Genomic DNA, 9,457 nt, shown 5'->3' on the forward strand with positions numbered 1-9,457 from the left:
ACTTAAAAAGCTGTGTTAAAATACACATAACATGAAATTACCGTCTTAACTCTTTTTAGGAGTATATTTCAGTGGTATTAAGTATATTCATATTATTGTGCAGCCATCACTATCATTCATCTCTTTTCATCTTGGAAAACTGAAACTGTAACTATTAAATAATAATCCCCCATCCTCCTGAACCCCCAGCACCCGCCCCCCCGCAACCACTATTCTACTTTGTATCTCTATGATTTTGACTATTCTAAGTACTTTATTATAAGTGAAATCATAAAGTATTTGTCTTTTTTTTTGCTATTTTAGGGCCACATCTGCAGCATATGGAGGTTCCCAGGCTAGGGGCCAAATCAGAGCTCGGAGTTCCCATCGTGGCACAGTGGTTAATGAATCCAACTAGGAACCATGAGGTTGTAGTTTCAATCCCTGGCCTTGCTCAGTAGGTTAAGGATCCAGTGTTGCTGTGAGTTGTGTAGGTTGCAGACACAGCTTGGATCTGGCATTGCTGTAGCTCTGGCCTAGGCCGGCGGCTATAGCTCCGATTAGACCCCTTGCCTGAGAACCTCCATACGCTGCAAGTGCAGCCCTAGAAAAAGACAAAAAAAAAAAAAAAAAAAAATCGGAGCTCTAGCTGCTGGCCTACTCCACAGCCACAGCAACAGCAATGTGGGATACGAGCCGTGTCTGCAACCTTTACCACAGCTCATGGTAATGCCGGATCCTTAACCTACTGAGCGAGGCCAGGGATCAAACCTGCAACCTCATGGTTCCTAGTCGGAATTGTTAACCACTGCGCCACAATGGGAACTCCCTATTTGTTTGTTTTTGATAGTAGCCATCTAATGGAAGTGAGGTATCGCATTGTAGTTTTCATCTGCATTTCCCTAATGATTGATGTTGCATATTTTCATATGCTTATTGGGCATCTATATATCTTCTTGAAGTATATGTCTGTTAAAGTCCTTTGCCCATTTTTGAATTGAGTTGGGTTTTTTTGTTATTGAGTTTTAGGAGTTTTCTACTATTTGGGGTACTGGTTTCTTATCAGATATGTAATTTGCAAATATTTTCCCCCACTTTGTGGATTGCCTCTTCCCTCTGCTGATGAGGTCTTTTTTTTTTTTTTTTTTTTTGCCATACTTGTGGCATATGGAAGTTCCTAACCCATGCAATGACCTAAGCCACAGCGGTGACACCAAAACCATAACCCACTGAGCCACCAGGAAACTCCTGCTGATAATGTCTTGATGTCACTTTTTTTTTTTTTTTTTGTCTTTTTGCCTCTTCTAGGGCTGCACCTGCAGCATATGGAGGTTCCCAGGCTAGGGGTCAAATCAGAGCTGTCGCCGCCAGCCTACACCAGAGCCACAGCAACGTGGGATCCGAGCTGCGTCTGCAACCTACACCACAGCTCACTGCAACGCTGGATCCTTAACCCACTGAGCAAGGCCAGGGATTGAACCTGCAACCTCATGGTTCCTAGTCGGATTTGTTAACCACTGCGCCACGATGGGAACTCCTTGATGTCACATTTTAAAAATTTTCCTGAAGTCTGGTAGTCCAGTTTTCTATTTTTCTTTTGTTGCCTTTGATATCATGCCAAGAAATCATTGCCACACCCAATACTGTGAAGCTTTTGCCCTGTGTTTTCCCAGGTTTTTTGGTTTAAGGGCATGGGTCTGTTTTGAATTATTTTTTAAATATAGTGTTAGGTAAGGGTTCAACTTCATTCTTTTGCATGTGGATATCCAAATTTTCCAGCACCATTTGTCAAAAAGACTGTCTTTCCTCATTGAGTGGTCTTGGCACTCTCATCATGTGTGAGGGTTTATTTCTGGACTTTTATTCTGTTGGTCCATATGTCTGTCTTTATGTCAGTTCCACACTGTTTTGATTACTGTAGCTTTGTAGTGAAGTTTTAAAACAAAGGGTAAAAATGGGTGAAGCTCTTTCTCTGGTGATTTGGCAGGTTAGGGATCTGGCATCATCACTGCTGTGGCACACATTTGGTCTCTGGCCCAGGAACTTCTGAATACTGTGAGCATGGCCAAAAATAAATAAAATAAAATCGAGTCCTCCTGATTTAAGTCCTCCAGATTTGTTCTTTTTAGGATTGTTCTGGCTATTCAGAGTCTATATGATTCTTAAGGTGCGTTTTTCTGTTTCTGCAAAAACACTGGGATTTTGATAAGGTAACCTTAAATCTGTAGATCATTTGGGTAGTATCAATATCTTAATAATCTTCCAGTCCATGAACATGAGATTTCTCTCCATTTATTTGTCTTTAATTCCTTTCAGCAATGTTTTGTAGTTTTCATTGTACAAATCTTTCACCTCCTTAATCAAGTTAATTCCTAAGTATTTCTTTAGATGCTATTTTAAATGGAATTGTTTTTGCAATTTTCAGACTGTTTCTTTGTTAGTCTTGCAGCATTTTGAGTCATAAGTATCAGCTGTAGGGCTTGAATATAAGGTTCTCCTCAAAAGGGAAAGTACATTGTGTCCTAGTCTCAAAATTGGAAATAGGGGATTTGGCATTTGAGCAGGGTCTTGCTTATTCCAAGCAATGTTTTCTTAAACTAATTATTAATCATTCACAATGGAGAAGAAAGGTGAAGTCTTTCTGGCAAGATTCCGTGCTGGGCCCCTATATTAGGTTGTTTTATTGTGCTCTAAACATACAAACTTTTCTGAATATTTAAGGTATCAAATGACTTTAAGTGCATACATATTTTATGGAAAAGCAGAGGCCAATTGGGAATGCCAGAAAGGCAAGCAGAATATCAATCGAGGCTTAATGTAGGTAAATAACCTTTCATTCAAAGTTATCTTCCTGACCTCTGGGTTGTAGAAAGAAGGGAAAGCAAATCCCATGAGATTGTGTTTACCTAAAGGTAAAAAATAATGACAGAAAATACTTAATTGTCTTTGTTGGAAAGCATTGCCTTGATGTGTTTATAAGATATCGAAAGCTTTCATTTACATCAGATACCCATAAACAGCTCTGGGACGAGCAAGCCTGCCTCTTGTCTTTGCGTATTTGGCCAACTTTGTGCCTTAATTGCTTCTTTGAGAAAGTAGGACAGCAATGTTTGGAGCTGGTGAAAGCAAGGAACCAGCTCCTAGACTCCTTTTCCTTAAGCATTTGAATAAGAACAAGCACAGTTTTAGGACTGTGTATTTTTTTTTCTTTTTTTTTTTTCTTTTTAGGGCTTCACCTGTGACATATGGAAGTTCCCAAGCTAGGAGTCGATTCAGAGCTGCAGCTGCTGGCCTACGCCACAGCCACAGGAATGTGGGATCCGAGCTGTGTTTGTGACCTACACCACAGCTCATGGCAACACCAGACCCACTGAGCAAGGCCAGGGATTGAACCTGCATCCTTGTGGATACTAGTGGGATTTGTTTCTGCTGCACCTCAGTGGGAACTCCCAGGACTGTGTATTTTTGACCAACTACACTGGTATGGAATAGAATTGAGGGAGTTCCCATTGTGGCTCAGTGGTTAACGAATCCTACTAGGAACCGTGAGGTTGCGGGTTCAATCCCTGGCCTTGCTCAGTGGGTTAAAGATACGTGAGCTGTGGTGTAGGTCCCAGACACAGCTCAGATCACACATTGCTGTGGCTCTGGTGTAGGCTGGTGGCTATAGCTCTGATTAGACCCCTAGCCTGGGAACCTCCATATGCCGAGGGAGCAGCCCTAGAAAAGACAAAAAAAAAAAAAAAAAAAAGAATAGAACTGAGGTTGGGGGGCAAAGGTTAGAAATCTGTGAGGTTCCTTGCTATTGATATTACACACTAAGTTGGAATTCCCTTGTGTCCTAATGGTTAAGGATTGAGCATTTCCACTGCTATCGTTTAGGTTTGACTCTGACCTAGAAACTTCCATGTGCCGCAGGCATGGCCAAAAAACAGCAAAACCAAACCACCAAGTGACTTATACTTGCTGCCCTTGCTCTCTCCCTTCAGTCTGGTAAATGAGACTCATAACTTTTTTGGCCTGTGCTTTTTTGTTTGGGTTTTGGTTTTTGTTTCTTTGCCACACCCATGACATGTGACGGTTCCCAGGTCAGGGATCGAACCCCTGCCACAGCACTGACAATGCCTGATCTTTAACCCACTGAGCCACCAGGGAATTCCTGGCTGTGCTTTTTAATGCTGACTGCCACAAGGGAAACCACTGAATATTTTGGCAACTGCATTATAGTTTTTCATTTACTTTATTGGCCACCACATGCAGTGACTTGCTGTGGCATCTCAGTTACCAGACCAAGGATTGCACTCAGGCTGCAGTGGTGCAGACATCAAATCCTAACCACTAGACTACCATGAGGGAACTTCCTCATTTAATTTTTTCTTGAATAGGTAATTTATGTGGTTCAAAATAAAATAGTACAAAGGATATATAATGAAAAATCTTTCCAGGCATCATCCAGTTCCCCTCCTCCAGAGGCAACCAATGTTTTGAGTATCCTAGAAATTCTGTGTCTATGCATACCTACACATGTTTTTCTTTGCCCTTTTTAAAACAAATGGTTCATGCATTTTGCTTTCTATCCTTAGCTATATTTTCAAGAATAATCCATATCAGGCACATGATCCAATTGAAGCCAATGAATGACTCTTGCTTGGAATCCTGGAAGAAAGGAAAGATATTTCCTCTGGATTTAATGCTGAGAAGGTTTATTATTTATGCTGACAAGCATAAATAATGCAGTTGTGTACATTCTTCTGGGTGAATACATTCTGGGACTTTGCCAGAATTGACTCTAAAGAAGAGCCCCAAATACCTAGAATTACAACCGGCACATTCCCAGCTTAAACCCTAACAAGATCAAAAAGATAGCACTTGTGAAGGTTGGAATTTGGGTTAATCACAGGTGAAACCAGTCTAATTAAAGCTACGACTCAGCTCCAGCCCTATGCTAGATGATGATCTGAATGATCACTTCCTCTAATGGTTTCTACTTTGGGGGAAATAAGTATTATACTTTATTAGCTTTGTTCTTCTATAAGTAGTATCTGAAATACAATATGAAATTATGAGACATGCAAAAAAAGCAAGAAAGTGTTTGAAATTTAAGAAAATTGTTACCATAATCAAGGAGAAAAAATCAACTAGGGAGTTCCCGTTGTGAGTTATGAACCCAGCTAGTATCTGAGAAGATATGGGTTTGATCACTGGCCTTGCTCAATGGGTTAAGGATCTGGCATTTGCCATGAGCTGTGTTGTAGGTTGTAGACACAGCTTGGATCCCAAGTTGTGTCAGCTGCAGCTCCATTTCCACCCTAGCCTGGGAACTTCCATATGCTGTAGGTGCCACCCTAAAAAGTAAAAAAAAAAAAAAAAAAAAAAAAAAATCCACCAAATTCTTGTAAATAAAAAGAAACTTGTTATTTTGAACAAATGAAAAATCTGGAACTGAAAAATACAGTGTATCACATAAATTTATTGAATTAGCTTAACAGTATATTAACCACTGTAAAAGAAAGGATCATTAATATGAAGACAGTTCAATAAAAATCAGAAGTAAAGTAGAGATAGCAAAAATTGGAGAAAAAAGAATATCAGTTATACATAGAATAATATAAAGCAGTCTACGTATAATTGGAGTCTCAAAAGGAGGAGAGAAAATACATCATACGACATATTTAGAAACAATCTGAAAGTTTAATTAAAATAATTTCAGGAGTTCCTGTTGTGGTGCAGCAGAAACAAATCTAAGAACCATGAGATTGTGGGTTCAATCCCTGGCCTTGTTCAGTGGGTTAAGGATCCAGCATTGCTGTGAGCTGTGGTGTAGGTCACAGATGTGGCTCAGATCTGGCATTGCTGTGGCTGTAGTGTAGGCCAGCAGCTACAGCTCCAATTCAACCCCTAGCCTGGCAACCTCCATGTGCCACATGTGCGGCTCTAAAAAACACAAAGAAAAAAAGAAAAGAAAGAAAAAAAAGAAAATAGACTCAAAAATAATAAATTTAACAAAAGAAGTATAAAGCCTTATACTCTTCAATTAAGCTACAAAATAGTAGTGAAGAAAATTAAAGAAAATCTTAAAAATGTAAAAGCAGTTCATGGATCAGAAGACAATATTGTTAGAATGGCAATACTTCTCAAATTGATCTACATATTCAGCTTAATCCCTGTCAGAATCTGTCCGCTTCTTTGTAGAAATCAACAAATTGAACTGATCCTAAAATTCATATGGAATTATAAGAGATCCAGAACAGCCTAAACAATCTTGAAAATAGGAAACAAAGTTGGAGGACTCTCAGAGTTCCCACTGTGGTGCAGAGGGTTAAGTATCCAACTGTAAGAATTCCCACTGTGGGATTGGCAGTGTCTTGGGAGCTCTGGGATGCAGGTTCAATTCCCGACCCGGCACAGTGAGTTAAGGATCCGGCGTTGGGACTTCTTGTGGCTCAGTGGGTTAAGAATCTGACTAGTATCCACGAAGATTCAGGTTCAATCCCTGGCCTCACTCGATGGCTTGAGGATTTGGTGTTGCAAGCTGCAGCATAGGTTGCACATGATGCTCAGATCTGGCTTTGCTGTGGCCATGTTGTAGCTGCAGCTCTGATTTAACCCAGAGCCTGGGAACTTCCATGTGCCGCAGTTGTAGTCAAAAAAAAAAAAAAAGTTGGAGGATTTTTCCCTTGCATTTTCAAAACTTAGCACAAAAGGACAGTAATCAAGATAGTGTGGGAGTTATGGTGCAGTGTAAATGAATCCGACTAATATCCATGAGGATGTGCGTTTGATTCCTCCCCAGGCTAAGTGGGTTAAAGATCTGGCATTGCCGTGAGCTGAGGTGTAGGTTGCAGATGCAGCTCAGATCTGGTGTTGCTGTGGCTGTGGCGAAGGCTGGCAGCTGTAGCTCCAATTCGACCTCCAGCTTGGGGATTTTCATATGCTATGGTGCCACCCTAAAAATCAAAAACAAACAAAAGATAGTGTGGTATTGGTGTAAGGATCGACATTTATTCATTTATTTATTCTGTCTTTTTAGGGCTGCACCTGCAGCATGTGGATGTTCCCAGGCTAGGGGTCTAATCAGAGCTGGAGCCGCTGGCCTATGCAAGAGCCACAGCAATGCCAGATCCGAGCCATGTCTGTGACCTACACCTCAGCTCATGGCAACGTCGGATCCTTAACCCACTGAGCGAGGCCAGGGATCAAACCCGAAACCTCATAGTTCCTATTCAGATTCGTTTCTGCTGCACCACGACAGGAACTCCTGTTTGTTTATTTATTTATTTATTTATTTGTTTGTTTATTTATTTATTTATTTATAGGATCGACATTTAGATAAATGGAATAGAATTGAAAGTCCAGAAATTAACCCACATATCTATGGTCACCTGAGTTTTGACAAGAGTACCAAGACCATTTAATGGGGAAAAATAGTCTTTTTAACAGATGGTGCCAAGACAACTGGATAATCCATGAGTAAAAGATGAAATTGGATTCTTACTTACTGTAGGAATTTCTTTCCACAGGCCCATTCTAGCATTGGATAAAATCGAGTTTCCACAAATTCAAGGAATTCAACTGGTAATATAATTGCCTAACAGGACAAAAATCAACTTCAGGAAATAATAACAGAAGTCATAGACTCTACAACTTTTTTTTGTTGTTGTTGTCTTTTTAAGGCCACACCTGTGGCATATGGAGGTTCCCAGGCTAGGGGTTAAATCAGAGCTGTAGCCACCAGCTTATACCACAGCCACACCAATGCCACATCTGAGCCGCGTCTGTGACCTATACCACATCTCATGGCAACGCTGGATCTTTTACCTGCTGAGCAAGGCCAGGGATCAAACCTGCAACCTCATGGTTCCTAGTCGGATTCATTCCCGCTGTGCCATGACAGGAACCCCTCTACAACTTTTATTATTCACAATGCTCAATATATGTAGACATGTTTACTGTAAACAGGAAACATCAATAATAAAGGAAAAGAGCAGTCGACAGAAACAGACCCCAAGATGACTCAGAAGTACAATTAGCAAACAGGGACTTAAAAGCACTTATTAAAAGTATGTTCAGGAGTTCACACTGTGATTCAGTGATTTAAGAACCTGCCATAGTGTCCAGGAGGATTCAGATTCATTCCCTGACCTCGCTCAGTGGGTTAAGGCTCTGGAGTTCCTTCAAGATGCAGTGTAGGTCGCAGGTGTGGCTCAAATCCTGCATTGTTGTGGCTGTGGTGTAGGCTGGCAGCTGTAGCTCCGATTCGACCCCTAGCCTGGGAACTTCCATATGTTGCAGGTGTGGCCTTAAAGTTTTTTGGGGGGAGTTCCCATTGTGGCACAGTGGTTAACGAATCCAACTAGGAACCATGAGGTTGCAGGTTCGATCCCTGCCCTTGCTCAGTGGGTTAAGGATCTGGCGTTGCCGTGAACTGTGGTGTAGGTCGCAGACGCGGCTCGGATCCTGTGTTGCTGTGGCTCTGGCGTAGGCTGGCAGCTACAGCTCCGATTCAACCCCTAGCCTGGGAACCTCCACGTGCCACGGGAGTGGCCCAAGAAGTGGCAAAAAGACCAAAAAAAAAATGTGGTTTTTTTTTGTTTAAGTAAAAAAAAAAAATTTCATAGCACATCAAAGATGGGAAATCTTAGAGGAGAAATAAAAACAAAGAAAAAGAACCAAATGAAGTTTTAGAAGACAAAATTACTGTATCTAAAATTTAGAGATTTTTAGGTGAGCATAAAAACAAATTGAAGGCAGTAAGAGAAAGGTTCAGTAATGCTGAAGATAGGTCAAGGAGGAATAGCAAAAAATGCAAGGGAATTTCAAAGTTGGTCACATGAATTCAGACACGAGAGTTTATGCACCACATGATTCTATTCATAGGAAATCCAAGAACAGGCCAACTAATCTCTGGCGATGGAAAACAAAACAGTAATTGCCTGAAGAAGCAATTGGATGTGGATTAGATGGGAAAAAACGTGAGAACTTTCTCAGGTGATGGAAAGGTTCTATATCTTGAGTATAGTGATGATTACATGTATGTGCACAGTCATCAAAACTCTTGAAATTGTGCACTTAAGAGCTGTGTATTTCACTAAGTCTGGAATTAACCTAAAAGAAGGCAGGAAAAAAGGAATAGAACAAAAAACAGATAAAGTAAATAGGAAAGAAAAAGTAAAGTGGTATATTTAAACCCAAGCATGTTAATAATTAAGAAATGGCAAATATATGAGTAAATGTAAAAGGTTTTTTTTCTTCTTCTTCTTTAATGTTTCTGAAAACTATAAAACAAAGAAGAGAGAAATTAAAGAAGACCGTGGTAGGCTGCTTCTAAAATGATTCCCGGAGTTCCCGTCGTGGCGCAGTGGTTAACGAATCCGACTAGGAACCACGAGGTTGCGGGTTCGGTCCCTGCCCTTGCTCAGTGGGTTAACAATCCGGCGTTGCCGTGAGCTGTGGTGTAGGTTGCAGACGCGGCTCGGAT

Source organism: Sus scrofa, chromosome 6 (assembly GCF_054392235.1).
Source record: "Sus scrofa isolate SSC_HxYL_T2T_F1_AM1 chromosome 6, Sscrofa_HxYL_maternal_Yorkshire_Landrace_v2.0, whole genome shotgun sequence".
Taxonomy (NCBI): domain Eukaryota; kingdom Metazoa; phylum Chordata; class Mammalia; order Artiodactyla; family Suidae; genus Sus; species Sus scrofa.